The sequence below is a fragment of the Cavia porcellus genome, unplaced genomic scaffold, assembly GCF_034190915.1.
Source record: "Cavia porcellus strain 051 isolate PalLab524CR breed Dunkin Hartley unplaced genomic scaffold, mCavPor4.1 scaffold_8, whole genome shotgun sequence".
Classification (NCBI taxonomy): Eukaryota; Metazoa; Chordata; class Mammalia; order Rodentia; family Caviidae; genus Cavia; species Cavia porcellus.
The window spans coordinates 4679649-4700381 of record NW_026947491.1 but is presented as its reverse complement, the minus strand read 5'-3'; the positions used below and the strand labels follow the sequence as shown (position 1 = coordinate 4700381).

The 20733-nt window shown below is 39.4% G+C and overlaps 1 pseudogene; it reads right to left on the bottom strand.

Annotated features, from left to right (window-relative positions):
* Positions 1-5514: 5514 nt before the first annotated feature.
* Positions 5515-20733, bottom strand: part of LOC101787171 (NBAS subunit of NRZ tethering complex-like) — a 129833-nt pseudogene continuing 114614 nt past the window's right edge.

The window sequence follows — 20733 nt, the reverse complement described above, 5'->3', positions numbered from 1 at the left end:
TAACACTCGAAGTTAACACTCTGTGGTGATACAAGCCTACCCAGCAAGCACTGGGCATTCATGTGGCTCTGGACTGATACTAAATAAGAACATCACAAGATAAAAATAAATATCAGAGCTATTCAGTCCCCTCATGAGCTAATGAATGACCCATCTTTCCCCAAACACTGAAGGATGCAGACATCCTTGTGTAAGTCCAAAGGGCATTTTGTGAAGCTTAAGCAAAAAAAAAAAAAAACCTTGACAGTTTGCAACTTAGTGTACAATTTTGGAAATAGCAAAGCTGTTCCTAAAAGATCAATAAAAACCAGTTGTACCAGAAATAGCATTTCTAAGATATCTAGATTTGCTCCACAGATCCTTAACATACATCCTGCCCCTTGACAAACTCCAGCCTCTCATCTGGGCTGTGCAATTCCTCTCCTGGAAATACGCTTGCTGTCCCTCTTATTATGTACTCTGGACTAAACAAACTTGTCTTTTCTGTATTACTAAACTCTTATACCACCTGCACTACTGACTTTGCATGCACCTTACTTGGCCCTCAAAACCATATGCACTTGAGCCTTCAGCAAGGACCAGATGAAAGAATGAAGCCATGCATAGTGGCACACAATGTAATCAGCACTTGGGAGGTTGACGTAGGAGGATCAGCACAAGCAGCCTGGACTACACAGTTACAGAGTGAGTTCAAGGCCAGCCTGGACTATGTAGTGAGACTTTGTCTCAAACAAACAAATATAAGAATGAAAAATTTTATTCTCAGATGCTAGATCCAGTATACTATTCACAGAAAAACTCGTTCCTGCACACACTGTGCACATGTATCTTTGTCCCATGTTATTCAGGAAGCCTGATTCTTTTGTAAAAACAAAGCCACCTCTTGGCAAATGGGTGGATATCCCCTAAATTTAAGAAACCCATATCAACACAAAATGAAATCTCAGGGTTGGTATGTATGGCCCATAGCACATTCACACTCTATTTTCCTTTCTGATTTGCCCAATATTATGTTCTTGTGACTCCTGAGACTTGAATGACTCAGTGATATTTTTAAAGTTACAAAAATCTAAAACCAGCAAAGGCTACATTTAAATTCATGTTTCCTGACAGCCAGGCTGTATCTCTGCCATCTCTAGAGTTTCACAGCAACATCTGATTACAGTGGTATCAGCTCTTCACCATCTCCTTTGGGCATAGAATGCATGATCACTGTTGACAGAGGACCAGAGCAGTGCTGGAGGTGAGAGGTGGTGGGTGTCCAGCAGTGTCACCTGGATTCTGGAGAGCAGTGCATCTTCTTCCTTAGAGAAGCCCAGAAACGGGGAGCTGGCTGGAGCTGCTCTGGTTGTAGGATGTGCACGAAAATTCATCCCACAGCTGCTTATGTGCCTAAAGGCGAGTAGATCTGCTAGAGGAAACCAGGATTTAGTCATGTGGAAAGAACAGCAGCCATGCAGACTTCTGGGAGGGTTGAATTTGATCCCAGCAGACAGAAGATGGAGCTGTACCATTAGACTCAGAAGCTAAGGGAGAGAGAGCAGCAATCATCAGCCATCCACATATCCCATCATGGATGTTTAGGAACAACTTCCTGCAAGGAGATGGCAAAGAAATCTGCAAAAGTGCTATTCAAGCCATTTGTGCATCTGTAATGGCCAGAAAGCATTAATCCTAAGAAAAACTGCTCCTGTCGAGAAAGACAGAGGACCTGCACCACTCCTGCCTCTTCTCTTTCAAGTAGGATCAGATGGAGATGAATGCAGAAAAGTCGAGCAGTAAGGGATAGGAAATGTGCACATGCTGACCTCAGCAGCCTGGCAGCTCAAGGAACACAAGTCCAGGCTGACTTCGAGTCAGAGAGAGCCAATAAGAACCAATGCATTGACATGACACTCATCTGGTCCATTTAGCATCCCCAAGATCAGAGCAGGAAAAGGTAAGGGATGCATAACACTATGACACTGAAAACCAGTAGCAGGAAGAGAACAAACCTCTACCATTCCACCAAGCCGAGGATCTCATAAACAGATAAAACATGCTTTTCATCACTTAAATATTAAAAATTTAAATTGGAGCAGCATGAGATGGCTCAATTTTCATACAATATTTATTACAGAACCTGGAAAGGAAGGTACACAGTAAATCAGAGCTGTTGTTACTGCTTTCTCCCTGCATGTGTCATTATCCTGCTACATAGAAATCTCAACCAGTGACGTCACCATTCAGTGCCAGACTCACAAGTCCATGCAAATCAGCTTGCTGGCCTCAGGCGATTCCTGGAGCTCGGATAGAACCTAATCTGAGAGGAACCTAACCTAACATGAGCTGAGAGAACCTAACCTGCCCATCTTGTAGAATAAGTTTGTAAATTTGCTGACTCTTGCTATAGGGAAAGGATTTTCAGGACTAGTCAATGAGAGGCCTGGGAAGGGTTTACTATGCAAAATCAAAGAGTACTCACTCAAAGAAACAGAATATGGGCCCAAAACAGAAAGAGGTGCTGAATTCTTGGAACTATCGAGGGGGTGGAAGCCCCAGGAAAATGTGCCCCATCCCCTGAAGGATGCAGCTCCATATTGCAGGTGTGGACAGAATATTTTAGATGGATAATCGGAGTATTCTTTAAATTCTCTTAACCTGTTCCTTTATCTGAGGATCAGTTTCCTGCTCATTACTTTATAAGTGGAGCCAGCATTCTGAGGAATTCTGGTTGTGATTCAGGGTCTAGAAAGAAAGGAGTCTAGATTTAACCAACGTAATGCTCTTAGTTGACTTTATCTGGGTTCCAAAAGTTACAGTCTTAAAAGTACAATTTTTAGTTATGACTTGCCTGTCACCTTCCTAACAATCTTTTACTTCTTTGATCTCAGTCCTGTTAAAGGTCTACTTGGGGGAAATTGATTGAGGTTCTGGGGTGATATGAGAGGTAGCTCTGTTTTTTGTATCTTCTCACCCATCACTGTACCTTATCTGGAAAGATAATTTACTAAGTTTGCAAGGTAAGTCTCACAACATATAGAGTAGTGTTACCCCTAGTTCTTATGCAAGAGGAAGGAAAATTAAGAAGGATTCGAAATAAGGAAACACTTTCTCAATCCCTACAATTCTTCTGGTAACTGCTACTGAGGGGGTTGCCCAAAAAGCTCAGAGAGAAAGATCTCGTATTGCAGTTTTCTGTGGAGGAGGGGCTGAAATGTTTACTTTCCTGCTGTCTGCAAGAGGCCTAACAGGGTCATTGCTGACTGTTTCATGGCCATGTATGATATCAAAATGCTTTGCCAGTGGAGAGCACCATTTTTTAAGCTTTGGAGATGAATCAGCGTTATGCATTTTTGTTATTAAAAAGACAGTGTTAAGAATGATAAAGTTTCTCAGAGGCAGCCAGTGCGTCAGATAAGATGTGGCCGGCGGTGACCAAGTAATTTCACCACTTTGTGAAGATCTGGAAATGAGAAAAATGTTGTGTCTGGAGGAATTCATCACACTCTCTTCATAGTCATGACAAGTCACTAACAGAGGAGTCCAACAACGTGAAATTGCTAAAGAAATTATGGCAAAGATTCTATAAGTAATGAAGCACAAATTTAATACTAATAATAAGATAATAATTATGGTAGTTATTTCTCCTTCTAATTTTGGCTGTGTGTTACCCATACACTATGACATCAATTATGTAAAAAGACATGAGCCAATTTACAAAAAAAAAAAAAAAAAGCACAATGGAATTTTTAAAAAATTAGACTTTAAAATAGGAATAGAGGTTGACCAGAGAGAGGTGACTTCTTTTTGTTTTTTACTGAATTTTCAAAATTCTCTCTTAATAACTGAGTCTATTTTATTTTATTTATCTGTTTATGTATTTTTGAGGCAGGGTCTCACTATGTAGTTCAGGCTAGCCTCAATCCTCCTCCCTCAGCATGTGACACCACTCCTGGCAACTGAGCCTGTTTTAAAGCATAAGAAAAAGTAGAAGTTTTATAAATAATTTAAATGAAATTTGAGACTTCTAGAATGTGTGAATGTGAACAACTTACTTGCAAGCTCCTGGACTCAGCATCCTGGGCCCCACATTTGAGCCCCACCCTGCCCCTGCGCCGTGGTTTGCATGTTCATCTCTCCTGGTTTACCAGGCTGGAGCTTGGTCGACCTGGGCCCCAGCCATCTGGGTTCCTGGGCTCTGGGTTTGTGCATGTCACTTTGTCCAAGTATAAGAAAAGCCCCTGAAAATGGAAAAACAAGTTCGCAATTTGGCCAAATTGGGAGGGCAGGTAGTCAACCAGTGCAGAAAATGCTCCAGTTTATGGGAGAAGCAGGAGACACCTAGGAAATGCTCCTCTGTAGAGTTAGCCACGCCCTGGCACACAAGACCAACAGTGTTCAGTCCCCCTCATCATCTGGCCTGAGGTGGCGGTTTATGTGCAGCATGAGCAGGCTTGACGAAGCAATTCGCCTTTCAAAAGAACTTCCAGCATTAAAGATTCATTTTAATTGCTCGATAACAGCTGGATCTCAGACGTATCACACTTGGTGCATGTGTGTTGCCTTTTGAGGGTACATAAGCAAACTTTAAAATATTCTGTATCTCACTTGAAGTCAAATATTGCCATGAAGTAATCACTTTGCTCAAATTTTTGTTTAGAAACTGAAAATAATTCATAACCATTTATTGTTTCATAGCCATGATATATCGAATAAATATATGTTTCATCCTTTGCTACTTATTTGGGGAGAAAAGGCGTATCCTACTTCTCTAGAGCTTACAAGTTACACAAAACTCTTTTCTCCCTAAAATAAAATGCATATCTTGCTAGTATCTATGACTTTTTACATGGGAAGACTAAAAGGATTACACACACACATACACACACACACACACACACACACACACACACAATAGTAAGCCTTTATTTCCTCGGTCTAAACTGAGGGTTTGCACAATTTAGTGTCCTCCACTATCTCCGTCTCTTCAGTCATGAGTGTGAATTATCTTCTTAATAGTATGGTCAAATGCATTTTCTTCTACATAAAAATATCCATACATTTTTAATTTATATTAAGTTCAACTTCTCCCATTATATAAAAAAATTTTCATTCCAAAGTGCCATTTCTGTTCCATAACAGTACACCAACATTTACTTCATGAATATCTTAACATTTTAGTGAGGAAACAAGACCACACTTTAGAATTAAACAATGGTGGAAGACATCACCAGCCAGTACCCCATGATGCAAAGCCTCTGTGGGTGAGGTATTTTCAGATTCCTGCTGAGTTTTAAAGGATGAATTGGATTTACCTGCATAAAAGCCCAGAGGGTTAGAAATCTAGCAAAAGCATAACGAAATGCATGACAATGGTGGGCAGAGTATTTTGTTATACCATCCCTTCTTTGAAAACTATTAAGTCGAGTGCTGTACGAGCGAGACGCAAATTCCATGTGTAATAAATCTGAGATGTGACTGTAATCACTTCTTAGTGCATCTTTTAGATAGTAGAAAATGGATTAAACAATATTTAGATCAACATTTATTCAATAAAATATGCTGAATGCTTATTCACCAGAATAAACAGGGAAAGCATGGTTTATTTTGAAATAATAAATTCACAAGGCATCCTAGGAAGTGTGACTTATATCATCATAGTAACACATGTCCCAGGAAGACATGAGCTAAGTCAGGTGAAGAATAACTGCTGCAGAAGCTTCTGGAAGGAATGCCCTCAGAGTGTGGGACACCCAGGAAATAATCTGAGCAACAGGTGCAAATGGTTTGTGCGCTTCATCTCAGGTTTGACTATGATTAAAATTCTTAAACTTTCAGGGAAAAAATGGGAGACAGTCTAAAGGAGCAAATGCAGGGGTATGCTTAGGGAACTGGAAGTTGATTAAGGTTGGTATCAGTGTGAATAAGCGGCAGAGTCATGGAATCCAGTGCTGCAGGAGTTGGATTTGTTCAAGGAGAATGGAAACTGCTCACCAGTCTCAGTAGGGGTCTCTGCTGCTGGAAAGTTAGTTCCTGGGCACTGGTAGTAGCCACACAATGGGAGGGGAAGGGAAGACCATGGAGGCACAGGCACAACTTCCCTGACCACTGCACACACAGGTCCAGGGAGCAAAGTCCAAGCTGAATGGAGCCACAGTGGCCAACGCCCATGGAAAGAGGCATCTGGTCCATGCGATGGCCAGGAACTGTACAGTGACCGAACGCCCCCGTGAGCCACAGCTTGAAGCTCACAGGCCTTCCAGTGCCGCCTGCCAGAGCCCCACCTCTGGGCTGCTCCTTGTCTGCACCTCCTTCTAGACACTTTCATCTTGCTTTTGCTGTGACACAGGCAACTATTTTTCAAAAGGATTCTCAGAACTAGAAAATGAAGAGTAAAATTGATCATTCTTAAGTAACATTTTGATGATTTGTATACAAAATGCGTATACTTAAGAAAATGTAGAAGCCCTGACAAATTCAAGATCAAAATGCAAAAATAAATACCTAACATCTATACCAATAGTAATATTTCTCACAGAAAAAGGAATCGTTCACAAAAGTAACTGAAGGCATTCAGGAATAAACCCAAAGGCATATAGAAATAAACAACAAAATATGAAGACAAATCATCTTGTGATATGTATAAGGTACTACTGAAGGAGATTTTAGGAATTACATAAAAGAGAATGTATACTGTGCTCATAAATAGAAAATCACACTATCCTGAAGTTGTCCATTCCTCCCACCCCAAAATCCATATGTTCAGGGTTATTTAAATCAAAATTTGAACATGATTTTTTGTGAGACCAACAAATTATTTCTAAAATTACTCGACTGAGTAATTATCTGACATTTCCCAAAGGAATTCTAAAAGACTAAAAGAGGTAAGGTGGCTTGCCCTGTGAGACTTGAGACTTTAAAATCTATGGTAATGAAACAATTAAAGGAAGGGCTCAGATGTAAACAGAAAATATCCAGTGGAGACACCTGAACCAGACAAGAACATAATGTGCATTTGTGCCTGGCATGTACAGTGTACGCATCAGTACGTGACTGCACATTACTTGGAAAGATGGCCAGTTAATTTTTTAATGTGAAATAAAGTCTAGAGCACTACCGTACATGCCAGAAAAAGAATCTTCCTGATGCATTAAATATCCAGTGCATAAAATCTAATTTGTATTTGCTCAGGCAAAAATGCATAACATCTTCAGGAGTACTAAAAATGTGAAAAAATTCCTAGATAAGACAATTTAAAACAAGAAAAAGGAAAAAAATGACATTTTTGATTATACAAAATCAGGATTTTAGGTCTCAGGAATGTAAAGGTATAGATATAGCATTACAAAGAAGTCTCATTGGAACAAGATGCTTCTACCGTATACCAAACAAGGCATTTTGATCTTCAGGAAATGAAAAGAATGCCAACCAGTCAATATTTATAATGTAATAAATTCACTAAGGAAAAAAGAAAAGAATTAATTGAATGGAACAGACAATTCCCAGAGGGGAAAATAACTAGTAAATACAAAAATAGATACAGCCCCACAGGAAGCCAGGAATGTGTGAATCAATGAAACAGTGAGAAGACGCTGCCTATGCATCCGATAATTGACAAAATTTAGGATGTCTGACATTACCAATTTATAAAACTAATTTAGAAAGCAATTAGAAACCTAATGAAACTGAAATGAACAGACTTCCTATACTGAGATTCTGTTCCTTGGTTAAAATTATAGAAAAATTCAAAAACATATGTCAGAAAAACTTGAAATAATATAAATGCAGAAATAATGTAGTGTGTTCATATATAAGATACAGTAAGAAACAAAATAAACCAATCAGACTTTTACTATTATAATATGGAGTCAGTCCATTGCCTAGTGACACGGCATGATAGCATTAAGGCATTTTTTAAAGGCATCTATAAAACGGAGCAGTAGGAAACACAACAAATTCAAGATCAAAGTTTAGGGAGGTAGCCTTGGAAGTGAAATTGGGGAATAAAGGAAACTGTATTACTGGAATGAATTACAGCATATTCGTATTGATTCTGGATGTTGGGCATATGGGCATCTAGGATGAAACTTTACATTTTTTTAACTTTCAGATTCAAAACAAAATACACACAGCCATCAGTGACCAATAAACTAAAGAACAGAGGATAATGGCAGACATTTTTGGTTATTAAAGGAAGCACCGAAAATAAAGCAGTTTCTGGGAAAAAGTGTATTAAGATACCAAATGAATTTAAAAAAAAAAAAGTAAGTGGGCAATGTTGCAGACTGTTCCCAGGCCACTGAGAAAAAAATCACCAGAAAAATTAAAATTAATTTTTAATTTACATGGGAGAAAGTGACTTGTTAAAGGTGGAGACATTTGAAATGCAAGAGGCAAGAAATCCAGCACAACAGTGAAGTCATTGATAGCTGGAGAAATGCATTGTACAGTGATGACGGAGTGAAAGGAGAGATGTGCATATGTGCATATTTCCACAGATTTGAAGGATGTTAGAGTGGTCCCAATATCAGGAGCTATTTCTCCAGATAGATTTGGAGAAGTGAGCAAAGGGGGAGCGTTCTGTCACCATTTGGAGTCCAGAAGTTGCCTTAATCTGCAGCTATTGCCACTGAAATCCAGTCTTATTTGAGAAATGCATCTACAGGAAACAGGGCTGATGTAACACACACTAAGATGTCTGTGACAAAGAGCCTCACAAGAAGGTCCTTCCCACTGTAGGCTGCATCCTTCCTCTCAGACGAGGTGGGGCTTATATCTGCGTGCAGGTACTTCTCATAGAGAATTCCTCTTTCGAGTCTGTAGGTCTGTAAAAACAAAAACAGGACAACCGAGTTTCTACACCAACACTGGAGTGGTGAAACGGCAAAAATCCAAACTTTATCTTCCCTTTCAGAGAAACTTCTCTCAGGAGTAATGTAGCATCCACACATAATCACCTTGGAGTTAGGAGAGGAGGTACATCTGAGTTTTAGAATTTATGATCCTAGATGCATACCCCTGAGAGATGAACATCAGCTGTCACACAGTGTATATTAAGAGGGCTTCTATGTCAAAAATGATATAGGCATTCACTTCTGGTGGCTTCAGTTTTATATTTGAAAGACGAAGCTAGTCATCCCTGAAAAAGATGAAGGGATGGTTTGAGGAGAGAATTAGCTTTGGAATAGTCGTCTTTGGACCATGATAAAAAGAGCTATTAGGGACACATGGAAGGATCCTAGGCAATTCTCCTTTCCACTTAGTGATCACGTAGGGAAACACAAGTGATTGTCTTACTTGTGAGATTTTCTCTCAGTCAGATCTAACTGCCCAGGTGCAGACAGTAAGGATATGAATAATAATTTCCTTCTGAGGTGGTTAAAAAAGAGGGAAATGAGGGCAAAGGAATTCATGGTATTTTCAAGAAAGTAGTAATAATAATGAATCAAGCAATCCATGACCAAAGAGATAAAAATAAGAAGTTCTTTGAAAATAAGGAAATAGGGCACTTATTTTGAAATCTTTGACATTTTTTAAAAGTATGCTAGTTTCTAAAAACAAGAAAAATCCTAGGTTGTAGACAGAAAGATGGCGGGTGCTGTGATTTCAGGGGTAACAGCAAATGCCAGAGCTTCACCTCTAACTAGATTTCCAAATAACAACACTGAATTCAAAGAGATAAAGCACTGGGAAATGTTTGGAGCATTTTTTCTTGTAGATGATGTCCACTTAAGGGAAGAAGAGTAGAAAGATGTGATTGTGAAAGACAAAAAGAAGAAAGTAGAAGAGGAAAGGGAGGTTTGGTTTGGTTTGGTTTGATTGGGTTTTTTGAGACAGAATCTTGCTATGTAATTCAGGATGGCCTTGAGCTCACTCTGCAGCCCAGGCTGACCTCAAACCCACAACCATCCTCCTGCCTCAGTGTTCTGAGTGTTGGGATTATAGGTGTGCACCACCATGCTCAATTTGTTGCATAGTTTTTGCCTAGCATGTGTGAGATCCTGTGTTAGTTCCTTAATGACACATACACACACATTGATTCACACATTGAAGTAATTGATACTATTATACTGTAAAATAAAAATCATTTTAAATTGTTCTTGGGACATATTTCTTTCTTCACTCTAAGGTTTTTGGAGAACTAGGATTCTGTTATGTGAAATATGTAGTTTATTGAGCTTGGTTTCTTTATCAGTCTTTAAATTCTTAAAAATATCTCCAACAATTTACTGCTTTTCACACTGCTTATAAGCACTTAGCATAACTTAGCTATTGAACCAACTAGATATGTAACAATATATATTATATATATTGGTTTACGTCGCATAGCAAGTCTGTGAGGTTCACACTGCTAAGCCGTATGCCACACACGAAGACATCATTGTGCAAAGAGAGTGTACCACTGTCCAGGCTCGCATACAGGTGTTACTTAGAGGAGCTAAAACTCAAACCCAGCCTGACTCATTGTAGTTTATTCTTATATTGTCTCTAACTTGCTGTCTTCCTGATAACCAATTGCTAAATATATTAGGGCTTAAATAGACAGAGCAGCTGAGGGCAGATGAGACATGGAATGAGTCCTCTAAATTCACTGAAGTCTAAAGAGTTGCCTCTTTCTATTTCAGATACGCTAAGCCATATACCACATTCCAGTGTTTCAAACATTGGTTTTTCTCATTTTAGTGTCTCTGGTGTTGGAAACATTGGACAATTGGTGGTAAGATTTATACTCAATGGAACAGTAAGTATTAAAGCAAACTGTTTGTAGCTCATCACTATTAAAACAAAGAAGCCATTACACCTCTTTTTCTTACTAATGATGCGGTACATGTGGGAAAGGTAAGCCCAAAGACAGGCCAGTTTTCTGGGACTTAAAGTCTTTATTTCTTAGGGACAAGGATACAAAATTAAAAACATGAATATTTTTAAAAGAAAGGAAATTACAAGGTGCAAATTTTGAAAATGTCACAAACATTAAAAAATCAAGGAGAAATAATATTATATAGCAGCCTATATACTTTGGTATATATTTCATTTTGGGACAGGGTCTTGCTATGTAGTTCATGTTGGTCTTGAACTCACTGTGTACCCTAGGCCTGTTCTGAATTTGTGGTGATCCTCCTGCTTCAACCTTTTGAGTGCTACAATTACAAGTGTGTGACACCATGCCTGGCTTCTCCTATATATTCTAGCTGTACATTCATTGATTGCATCTTCACATTTTGATTTTGTACCATTATTTTTGATAGAAAAAACAAAGATAATTTAATTTTTTTCTAGATTGGTTTATTGGATTTGTCTTTTTAAAATTATTAATAATTTAGAACCTTCATTTTAGCTTCATAAATGATAGTTTGTAATGCCATGTAAATTCTGAGGATTATTATCAAATATTTCTCTGTCAAATACTTTTTGGGAAAAAAATTTTTTCATTGATAAGCTTCCAATGTGACATATTTTAAATCATTTATCCTTTTACCATTGACCTACTTCCAAGGCCAAACACCTTTCCAGTAGGACATATTTAATTCCTAGTAGCATCTCTAGCCCTGCATCTTTTTATCACAAGTACTGATAAATCAGTACAGAAACTAGGCCAATTAGCAGAAGTTTAATTATGCATGGTTGTCTGTCAACCACATGTCAAAGTAAGCTCAGACTAAATTATCCCAAACTAGAGTCATCATTAGTGAAATTCCCAAAACCCTTTCCACCATCCCACATGAGAACTGATGGGATCAAAGGAAATCAGAGTGGGAAGAGATACAAATCTCACCTAGTTGTGAACAAAGAAGTTCAATTTTGTAAGCATTATGATAATATAGAAATCTTATATATGCAAAAGAAAAGTCACAGCCAGTAAAATAAGGTCCGTCGTAAATAACCCAGCCTAAAATAAATTAGAAAACAAAAGGAAACAAACAAACAAAAAACAAATAAACTTCAAGAAGAAAGAGAATTATATATATATGCCAAAGAGAATGAAGTCAGATAGTGTTATAATAGGCATTTATTTCTACCTAGCCCATTGTATAGTATTTGGTTACACTAAGCCTACCAAAGCTTAGATCAATGTCACTAGAAATGAGTTTGGTCTTGATTTCTATTTTTTATTACAGATACTTCCTCATGGATACAGTCTTCAAAATCAATACCTGTCTCCCTCCCAGGCACCTTTTCTGCTGCTTTAGAGGAACGTTCAGTGCATATGGCCTCCTCTGCCAAGCATAAGGTCTCCTGTCTGCACTGTTCAGCTTCCTGGTCTCTAAGATACCCTATCCAACAGCCACAGGGTAACAGAGGAGGAGATTAGTTTGGCTAGTGGTTTCAGGAGCTGCAGTCCATGGTCTTCTGGCTCAAAGCAGGATCATGATGGTAAAAGGGCACAGGGGAGCAAAGTCATTTAGTGCATGGTGGCCCCCAGAGTACGGGGTAACACCAGAAAGGAACAGCAGACATAGACTCAACATCACAAATTCATGACCGCCAAGACAAACCCAGAAATATGCTTTATTAATGTTGCTTGGAATTTCTTGATCTCATTTAACTGATGTGGAAGGATTAGGGTCATGCTATTGACATGCAAGACAAAAATTCTCACTTTGGATAGAAGGTAATAAATATCCTAGAAATAAAAAAAAGGTAATTGAAAACAAAAGCATAAAAGAGAGCACACTGTGTAATATAATCAGTATGGAGACACAATCCATTTATTTTTCTCCATTAATTACTAAAACCTTATTTCCTCATGAATCAGGAAGTTGAAAAATTCTCTTAAAACATCAATACTTCTCCCTGTTAGTTTATTTGCCCAAAACCCCCTGTCAATATTGACTCAAAGTCCCTTTTCCAATGCAAGTATAGAATAAAATGAACTGCAGTTTGTAGGAGACAATTTGAGTGACTCCCCTTGCATACAGAACAATTCTTGTGACTTTGATTGTATTGAGATTTTTTTTTTCATATTCTGATATGTACAGAGCTGACTATGGTATTTCCTTCTGTCTTCAACTGGCTCTAAGCATTGTAAATAAGCTAGGCACTGTTCTGTGATCTCTAAAGCCAACAGACAGTCTCCCATTTCCTCACGTAGAGCTCTCTGTAAAAGATATGACCACAGCAGAATGGTAAAGCCAGTCAGCTTCAGGAATATCAACTGGGTATGAGCCTGTAGATAAAGAGGCTGTGAGTCCCAGAGGCACAAAAGTTTACATATCAGAAACTGACCAACAGAAACAAGAAGATGGTGGCTTGCTAGGTAGCTGGGTAGAGAGCCTCTCTGGGAAAAACAGCCGAGATGCTGGAATTTGACCACATGGAGAGGGCCAGATGAGAGGAGAGGAATTCTCACCACCCCAGGAGGAAACTGAAGGAAAAAGGAAAATAGGAAGGAGGAGGAAAAACGTCGATGGAGGGCTGGAGCCGGATGCATTCACTGAGACCCACCCCACGCTGTTCTGGGCCTGCACTGGAGTGAGATGATTCAAAGTCACACTGAGGCTGTGGCCGCTGATAATGGGAGTTGTTGAGTCCCGGGCCCTTGAAAGGAGGACGCGGCACAACGTGGAGTGGAGCCAAGATGAAGAGCTGAATTAATTCTTGGTGAGTGCTGGAAATTGGGTCCCTCAGTGGGTGTGGCTGGCTGGAAGACATCTTGGAGTGGGGCAGAGTCTGGTGCTGCAGTGGTGTCAATCAGTCGCCCCTGGCCCAGAGAGGACTGGTGGGATCACCTTAGGCTGAGTCATGCCCCTGATCGGGACCCAATAGCCAGGGAGGAAACTGTCCTGGCCCTGTGATGTCAGCCACAGCACAGCCTGAGTTGCTGAAAGCACTCACCGTTTGACTGGCTCAGAGGAGAGGGGCCAGCCTGCATTGTCCCTGCGTGCACCTCAGATAACAGCAAACTGGAGAAGGCAGCAAGCCCCCAGTCAGCATGCTTCAGAAAAACCACAAGCAATATAGAGAAGGCCTGAGACCTCCACCACACACCTGGCTGGAAGAAACCAGAAACATGACAAGAGAAAAAAATAAGAAAAAACCTCCAGCCACTTACCCTGGGAAAATATGCCCAGGAGAGGTAAATACAGAAGAGAACCAGTGCAGCAATCATGTAATATTGGCTACAACATCAGCGGGCATAAAGAAATACATTCATGACCTCATAGACAAACTTAAAACTGAAATTCTAATCCAAGTGAGGCAAGATATAACAAGATTAATAAAAGAAATGCTAAGCCCCTCTCAAGAAGACACAGATGGAAGAATGGAGGAACACAGAAAAAGAAGAGAAACCCTTGGTGAAGAACATAAACAAAACCTAGAATACATGAAACAGATCCAAAGAGATTACCAGGAAATTAAACACTCCATTGAAAGCTGGGAAAATGCCTTGACAGAAACTAAAGTTAGCCTTTCAAAACTTGAAGAGAGATTTACAATGTGTGATTGTGAAAGAAAAGATCTATTAAAAATAACAAGGAACCAAGAAATAACAATTCAAAGTCTGGAATATGACAAAAGGATCTATAACTTAGGATTTAAAAAAGTAAGCCAAGAAGCAAGAGTAACCACAAACGAATTACAAAGACTATTCACAGAAATAATTAAAGAAAACTTCCCAAGCATAGGAAAAAGAAATGATATCCAGATAAATGAGGCATACAGAGTTCCAGCCAACTTCAACCAAAACAGATCTAAACCCAGACACATAATAATCAAGATTCCAGAAATCTACAAGAACAGAATATTAAAAGTGGTGAGAGAAAAGAAGCAGATCACCTACAAAGGAAAAATCATCAAAATAATGACAGACTTAACACAAACTATCAAGTCAAGAAGAACCTGGGGGAAAATAGTCCAAGCCTTGAAAGAAAATGACCTACAATCCAGATTGATGTACCCTGAAAAACTCTCTCTCAAAATTAATGGAGAAACAAGATGTTTCCAAGACAAGGAGGAATTGTGGGAGTTCATGGCCACTAATCCAACCCTACAAAAAATACTGAAGGACATTCTAGAGAGAGAGAAAAACAAATACCAGGATTCCAGCAACAGTGGCAGAGAGGCCTCAATGAACAGGGCAGACAGTGGAATGAAGGAGAAAAGTGGATAAATAACAGCAGAAAAATAGAATAGCAGAAATGAGGCAGAGAAGGTGAGCCATAATCTTTAATATAGATAGCCTTTATACACTAACAAAAAGAAACACAGGTAGAGTAGATTAGGAGGCAGGATATATTGAGATGCTCTGAATAGCACATATACTCAACCTGAAAGAGGGTTAATAAACTGAAAGTCAAAGACAAGAAAATGATACTCTATGTGACAGGGAACCAGAGAGAAACAGGGACAACTCATCCAGCAGCTGCAGATAGGTTGGAAAGTCATGACACTTTTGTGCAGTGTAGAACTACACAGCTAGAAGGAAGGAAAATCTTATGACTTTAGTAAGTAAAGGAATACAGCTCAAGATCTAGCTCAGGGGTAAAAAGGTTCAGCACCACTCAGATAGATAACGGGTTGACCCCCTAATCTAAAAAATAAAGAAACTAGTGGGACCCAAAATACACAAAGCACCCTGAAAAAGGGAAAAGGGAGGAACTGTCTAAAAAAGGAAGGCAGAGGACATTGTTAATAGTGTATCAGGATTTAAAAGCCACATTAGTCTTATTGCTCTGTTTAGTTTGATTTTATTTTGTTCCTGTCTATCTACTCATACTAGATTTGAGGGCTATCCCAAAAATAGCAGGCTATGCCATGGTAACTCTCCTTAATTTCCTATTAACTTACACAGAAGCCCTGTATTAGTTACATTGTCTTATTATGACTGATCTTATTTGAACCTGGTTTGTTAGACTGATGTTTTGTCTTGACTGATTTTATTTGATTTTGGTATGCTTGATAGTATCAAGTCCAAGAGTAGAGGCAACTACTTTGAAGATGACAAGGCGTAATAAGATACCCATTCTGGTTTGATTATTAACTGCTTTTGAAGTCCTACAATGTCTCCAAAGTTGTGTTTTTATTAAAATAGCTACATAATGCTATCTTCAATTATGTAATGTTTGATGATGTGGACAAGTCTATTGAAAATAATAAGAGAAGCATAGTAACTACTGTAGAACATCAAATATTGTGATTTTATATGTCTTTCTCATTTCATGTTTTTCTAAGAATTTGTTTTGTTGTCTTGTTTTGATCTGATTTTCCCTATAATACAGAAAGGATAGATATACATGTAGAGATTCACACATGGGGAGAATTTCTAAACTATTTACGGAAACAGATTATATAATGCACGATGTAATGAACAGATACTCTGAAGAAGAGACACTAAAATTCCTAGTGCTAAATCTGTAGCATTGTGATATAAAATCTAGCAATACTATCATTCACTGATCAGAGTGATATCAGTCTATTATGTTCAATTTCAGCATACGTAAAGATAAGGACAGCGACTTCAAAGACAATGAGAAACATTTTGGCAGTCATTATTGACTTCCCCAATGTCACATCTTGAAGACCTAAAAAGCCTTTGTCTTCCTAGCATGATTAGATAGTTCTATAGTGTTCAGTATGTATTCAATGTGTGTGAAGATGGGGACAACTATCTGGAAGAAAACCAGAGACAATATGATAGACAGTGAAGATCTCCAGTGGACTTGTTTTGAAATCCGTGTTTCTTAAAATTTTTTCCTTATGATCAAAAAAAAAGAAACTGACATAACAGCCTTCAAAAACAATTCAGTTGCTACCTTAATTGTATCATGCAGATTGATCCTTCTACGTGTCATTATCTCTGCATTTTACAAAGATGCTTTTCTCCTTACCTGGGCAGCCAGCTCGAGTTACTTCTATAATTCCCTCCATCCTTTCTGTCACTCATCCTCAAACTAGCCCCTTCTTCACAAGATAATAAATTCTGGGAGAGGCCTAGGATCAGGGCTTCTGTCTGCACATCCTCACCAGGATTGGACTTAGGACCCCTTGATGTCTTGGTGTCTTTACTCTCCCCATGGGTCATATTGGAGATGTACATTAGAATTAATTTGCCAGGATTCCAATAACGTCTCAATGGAATTGTTAATACAACTTTTTGGATTGTAGGAAGACTGAGAAAGAGATTGTGATACTTGGATTACCATACACAGTATTTGGGATTACAATAACAGTTGATCTGTTTTCTTTTAGATCTGTACTGTCATACAGCTTCTTTATTCATGCTTCCCCATCACAGTCTACTGAGTGGTATTTGTCCACTCACTAATGGTGTCTGAGTGTTGAACCCCAGGATCATTCTGGAAAAGTAAAACCACTTTCCTAAATGTTACATCCCAGTTTACGCTCAGCAATTTTGGCATCCATGCCACGCCATGAAAGAAGCCCGTAAAAAAACAAAGACTGAATGTAGAATTTCCATTCTCAATGCCTTCCAACATATCAAGTCCCCAAAAACAATGGATCATCTTTTGCAATTTTTTAAGATCAAACAACTTTATTAAATCTTGTTCCTGGACCATGGAAGATACTCATTCTCCACCAAATTCAAAACGGAAACTACTACCAAAAGTGACATGACAATTCACCATTTTAAGAAGGTACTATTGGGAATTTCAGCATGATTCTTTCTTCTTATGTTGTACTTATGTTGCTAAACACACAAAAAAATTAAAATTTATCACCTCCAGGAAAGCCTTTTGGTATAGCAACTGGCTACACAAATACAAAACATTTGGCTTTCTTGATCTTGTGGAAAGATAACTAATTGAAATAGTACTCTCTCCTTTCTGTTTTGCTCTCTCTTCCATTCACATCTTATCATATCAATCCGTTATATTCTACACAGTAGACAGAAACATTAGTAGCAAGCAATGCACGGATTTGGTGTAAACTCTCCCTAACATGAATGCAGTGGTCTCTTCATAAGGAAGCAGTGACTTGTTAGTTCTGCATTTCCTGCTCCAGAACGCCAACAGTATGAGTCGTAGGTGGCAGCTGAACTCCAATCTCTGTGATTATAAAAGCCTTGTTCTATTACCCCAAACCGTTTAATGGAAGGCCATGAGAATGAAACATCACAATGAAAAATAACAGGCCTGAGATGAGGTCTCACTGCGGGAAAGAGTGGAAAGCTCAGAGCCAGACCCAGGTCCCACGCCCCAGTGCTGGACCTGCGTCTCACTGCAATCCTGTCTTCCCCTGAGATAAGAACAATCACCCTGCCTGAGTGGCCACATCAGGCTGGGGGACAGCCCTTTTCCTCCTATCAGGGCTAGAAGGGAGAGAGGCGGACACAAGCCAAGGCCATCAGACGTTGGGAAGAATCTGTGAGCAGGGCCATTAGCCATGAGAGCAGGACGTTTGGGGACTTGTTTCAGAAAGTCTCTTTCTGGGACCTTTTCCAGGACAATTACGACCATGCCTCTGTTATCAAAGGATTGTCAGAAAGGCACTTAAGGAACTCACCTGATTTCTAAAGTGCCCTATAGGCCAGTGGGAAATTTCTTCCCATCAGAAGCAAAAAACAAAAAGCTCCTCTGATTGCTCGAGGGTCTCCGGGGAACCTGTGCTCAGGGACCCACGTTCCTGTCTCTCTGACCTCTGTAGGAATTGTCAAGATGCACGGCTGATGCAGAACCTCAGAAGGCAAAACCTGAAGTCCTCCCTTCCTGTACCATTTCACTTTTTCACTTTTAGTAAAAAACAGAGGGCAAACAAACAGGCAAGCAAACAAACAAAAATTTCCCTTTTCCTAAAGGCAAGTCATTCCTTTAAAGAAACTTGGAGGAAGTTGAAAACTTTGGTTAAAAGACAAGCGATGGAATCTACCACTGTCATGCACCATTGCCCAGGCCTTAGATGACCAACAGTACTTCAGCCTCAGGGAAAACCACCACGGAGAATCCTGGATTTCAGTGAGTAAATGGAGCTAAAGGCTCACTGAGCACCCACAGCTGGTTGGCAAAAGGGGTGCTCCTTCATTGGTACAAAGCTCTGCCCAGGAAAGCTGTATAGCTCTGCCCCTGAGAAACTGCATAGCAATGAAACACAGGCAGTTAGGTTGACAGGTGGCAGTCTCCCAAAAGTACAAGATTGCACCAATTTGCAAACTTACAATAAAGACGTACTGCCATTGGTTCCTCTCAAAATACTTCCTTTCTCTTTCAATATTCTCCTTCTAGCTGGGTATATAGCCCGGCGGCACCGCACCTGCCTGGCAAGCATGAGATCATGAGTTTGATCTGGTACCAAAAAAAGGTGAAAAAATACACTCATTTCATTGTGCTTGCCACTTCCTGCAGCAGCTCTGGAGTCCTCTTTCCTGAGTATCTTTAGTTGTGTTGTCCTGGCTGCCTTGATAAGCAAACTGATTCAAAACATCCCTTTCTCCTGGCCATTTTGACCTCAGGGAAGAGCTGAAGTAGCCTGATATCAACAGAGGACTCCCAGAATGACTTAAAAAGTGGTAAGAACAATAGAGAAAATGCATTAGAATGAGAGGGAGTAATATTAATGGCAACAGGTCACTGACTGTAATATTTTTTTTTTAATTTAAAGGCTCATCCTATGCTGATCACCTCTTGCACAGCCATTTGCCTCTCCTGTTGCACAAGTGTGGCACTTGTGAATAGAGAGGAGGAAGTGCTCAGTGTGTGACTGGTGCCCTGCGTCACCCACAGGAAGCTGGTGAAACAAGGCAAACATTACTCCTTCCCCGGACCTCATCACACAAGATCAAGGGAAACTGGGCTGAGTTAGCTGCAAGATTCCTCTAGCTCTGATGTTCTGAGTTCATAATCCCAGACGCCGGTGTTTGTAGTAACACCATCAGACAACATTAAATGTAAGTGATTGCATCCCATAGCTAACAAAGGTAAAATAGCATGATGCTTTATTTTTGCAGTAACCTTTCTATCAATTCATTGACTGGAGAGAGAGCCAACTCAATGTATAGATTTTTAAATCATATGTTTCTGCTTTTGAAAGAGCAAAGGTAAATACTTGCTAAGATTTTTATAATATTCCACAGTGTGCAAAATCCACATACATTATGTCATTAAATCTTCACAAGTCTCTGAGGCAGACAGCAATGTTCTCAGCTAAAATCTCTAAGACTGAGGAAGGATAAATGAGTTTTCCCGGAGGGACAGGCTTAGTAAGTAGCAAAGGCAAGAGTGAAATCCTTGCCTTGAATCTGAATCTCATGTTCTTGGCCTCTGCACACCTTTCCTTATGATTCAATCATCAGTAAAATCCATGTTTACCTTGCCACAAATTTAAATTCCACATTTAACCCAAAGGCATAATCAGATCTCCTGAATGCATCTGTTTGGAATATGACAAAAATTCTGCATACAGTTTGAAGTTAATTATTTATGGTAGGACCTTAGAGTTACAGCTTTTCCTTCTCTAGGAGCAAAAGTGAAGAGAAGAAAAATGCATGCCATCTTCCTACATTTTCTCCCTATGAGGCAAACCATTTTTAGCAGTAGAGGCTTGGTGTGTTCCCTTGCACAGGTCTGAGTCAGTTCCAAACTGTCAAAATTTGTTTTGTTTTCCTGCCCGGAGCTAGACTCGTTCCCAATACATCTTCCAAACATTGTGACCCAACTGATAACCCCTTCAAATGCCTCTATAATTTGGGTGAAGCAAAATTATCATTTCTTAACAAATAAAAACACACTCAAATACCGTAAGATCACCCAGAGAGAACTTGGCACCCAGACGCTGAAAGTGGACACCATTTTCTGC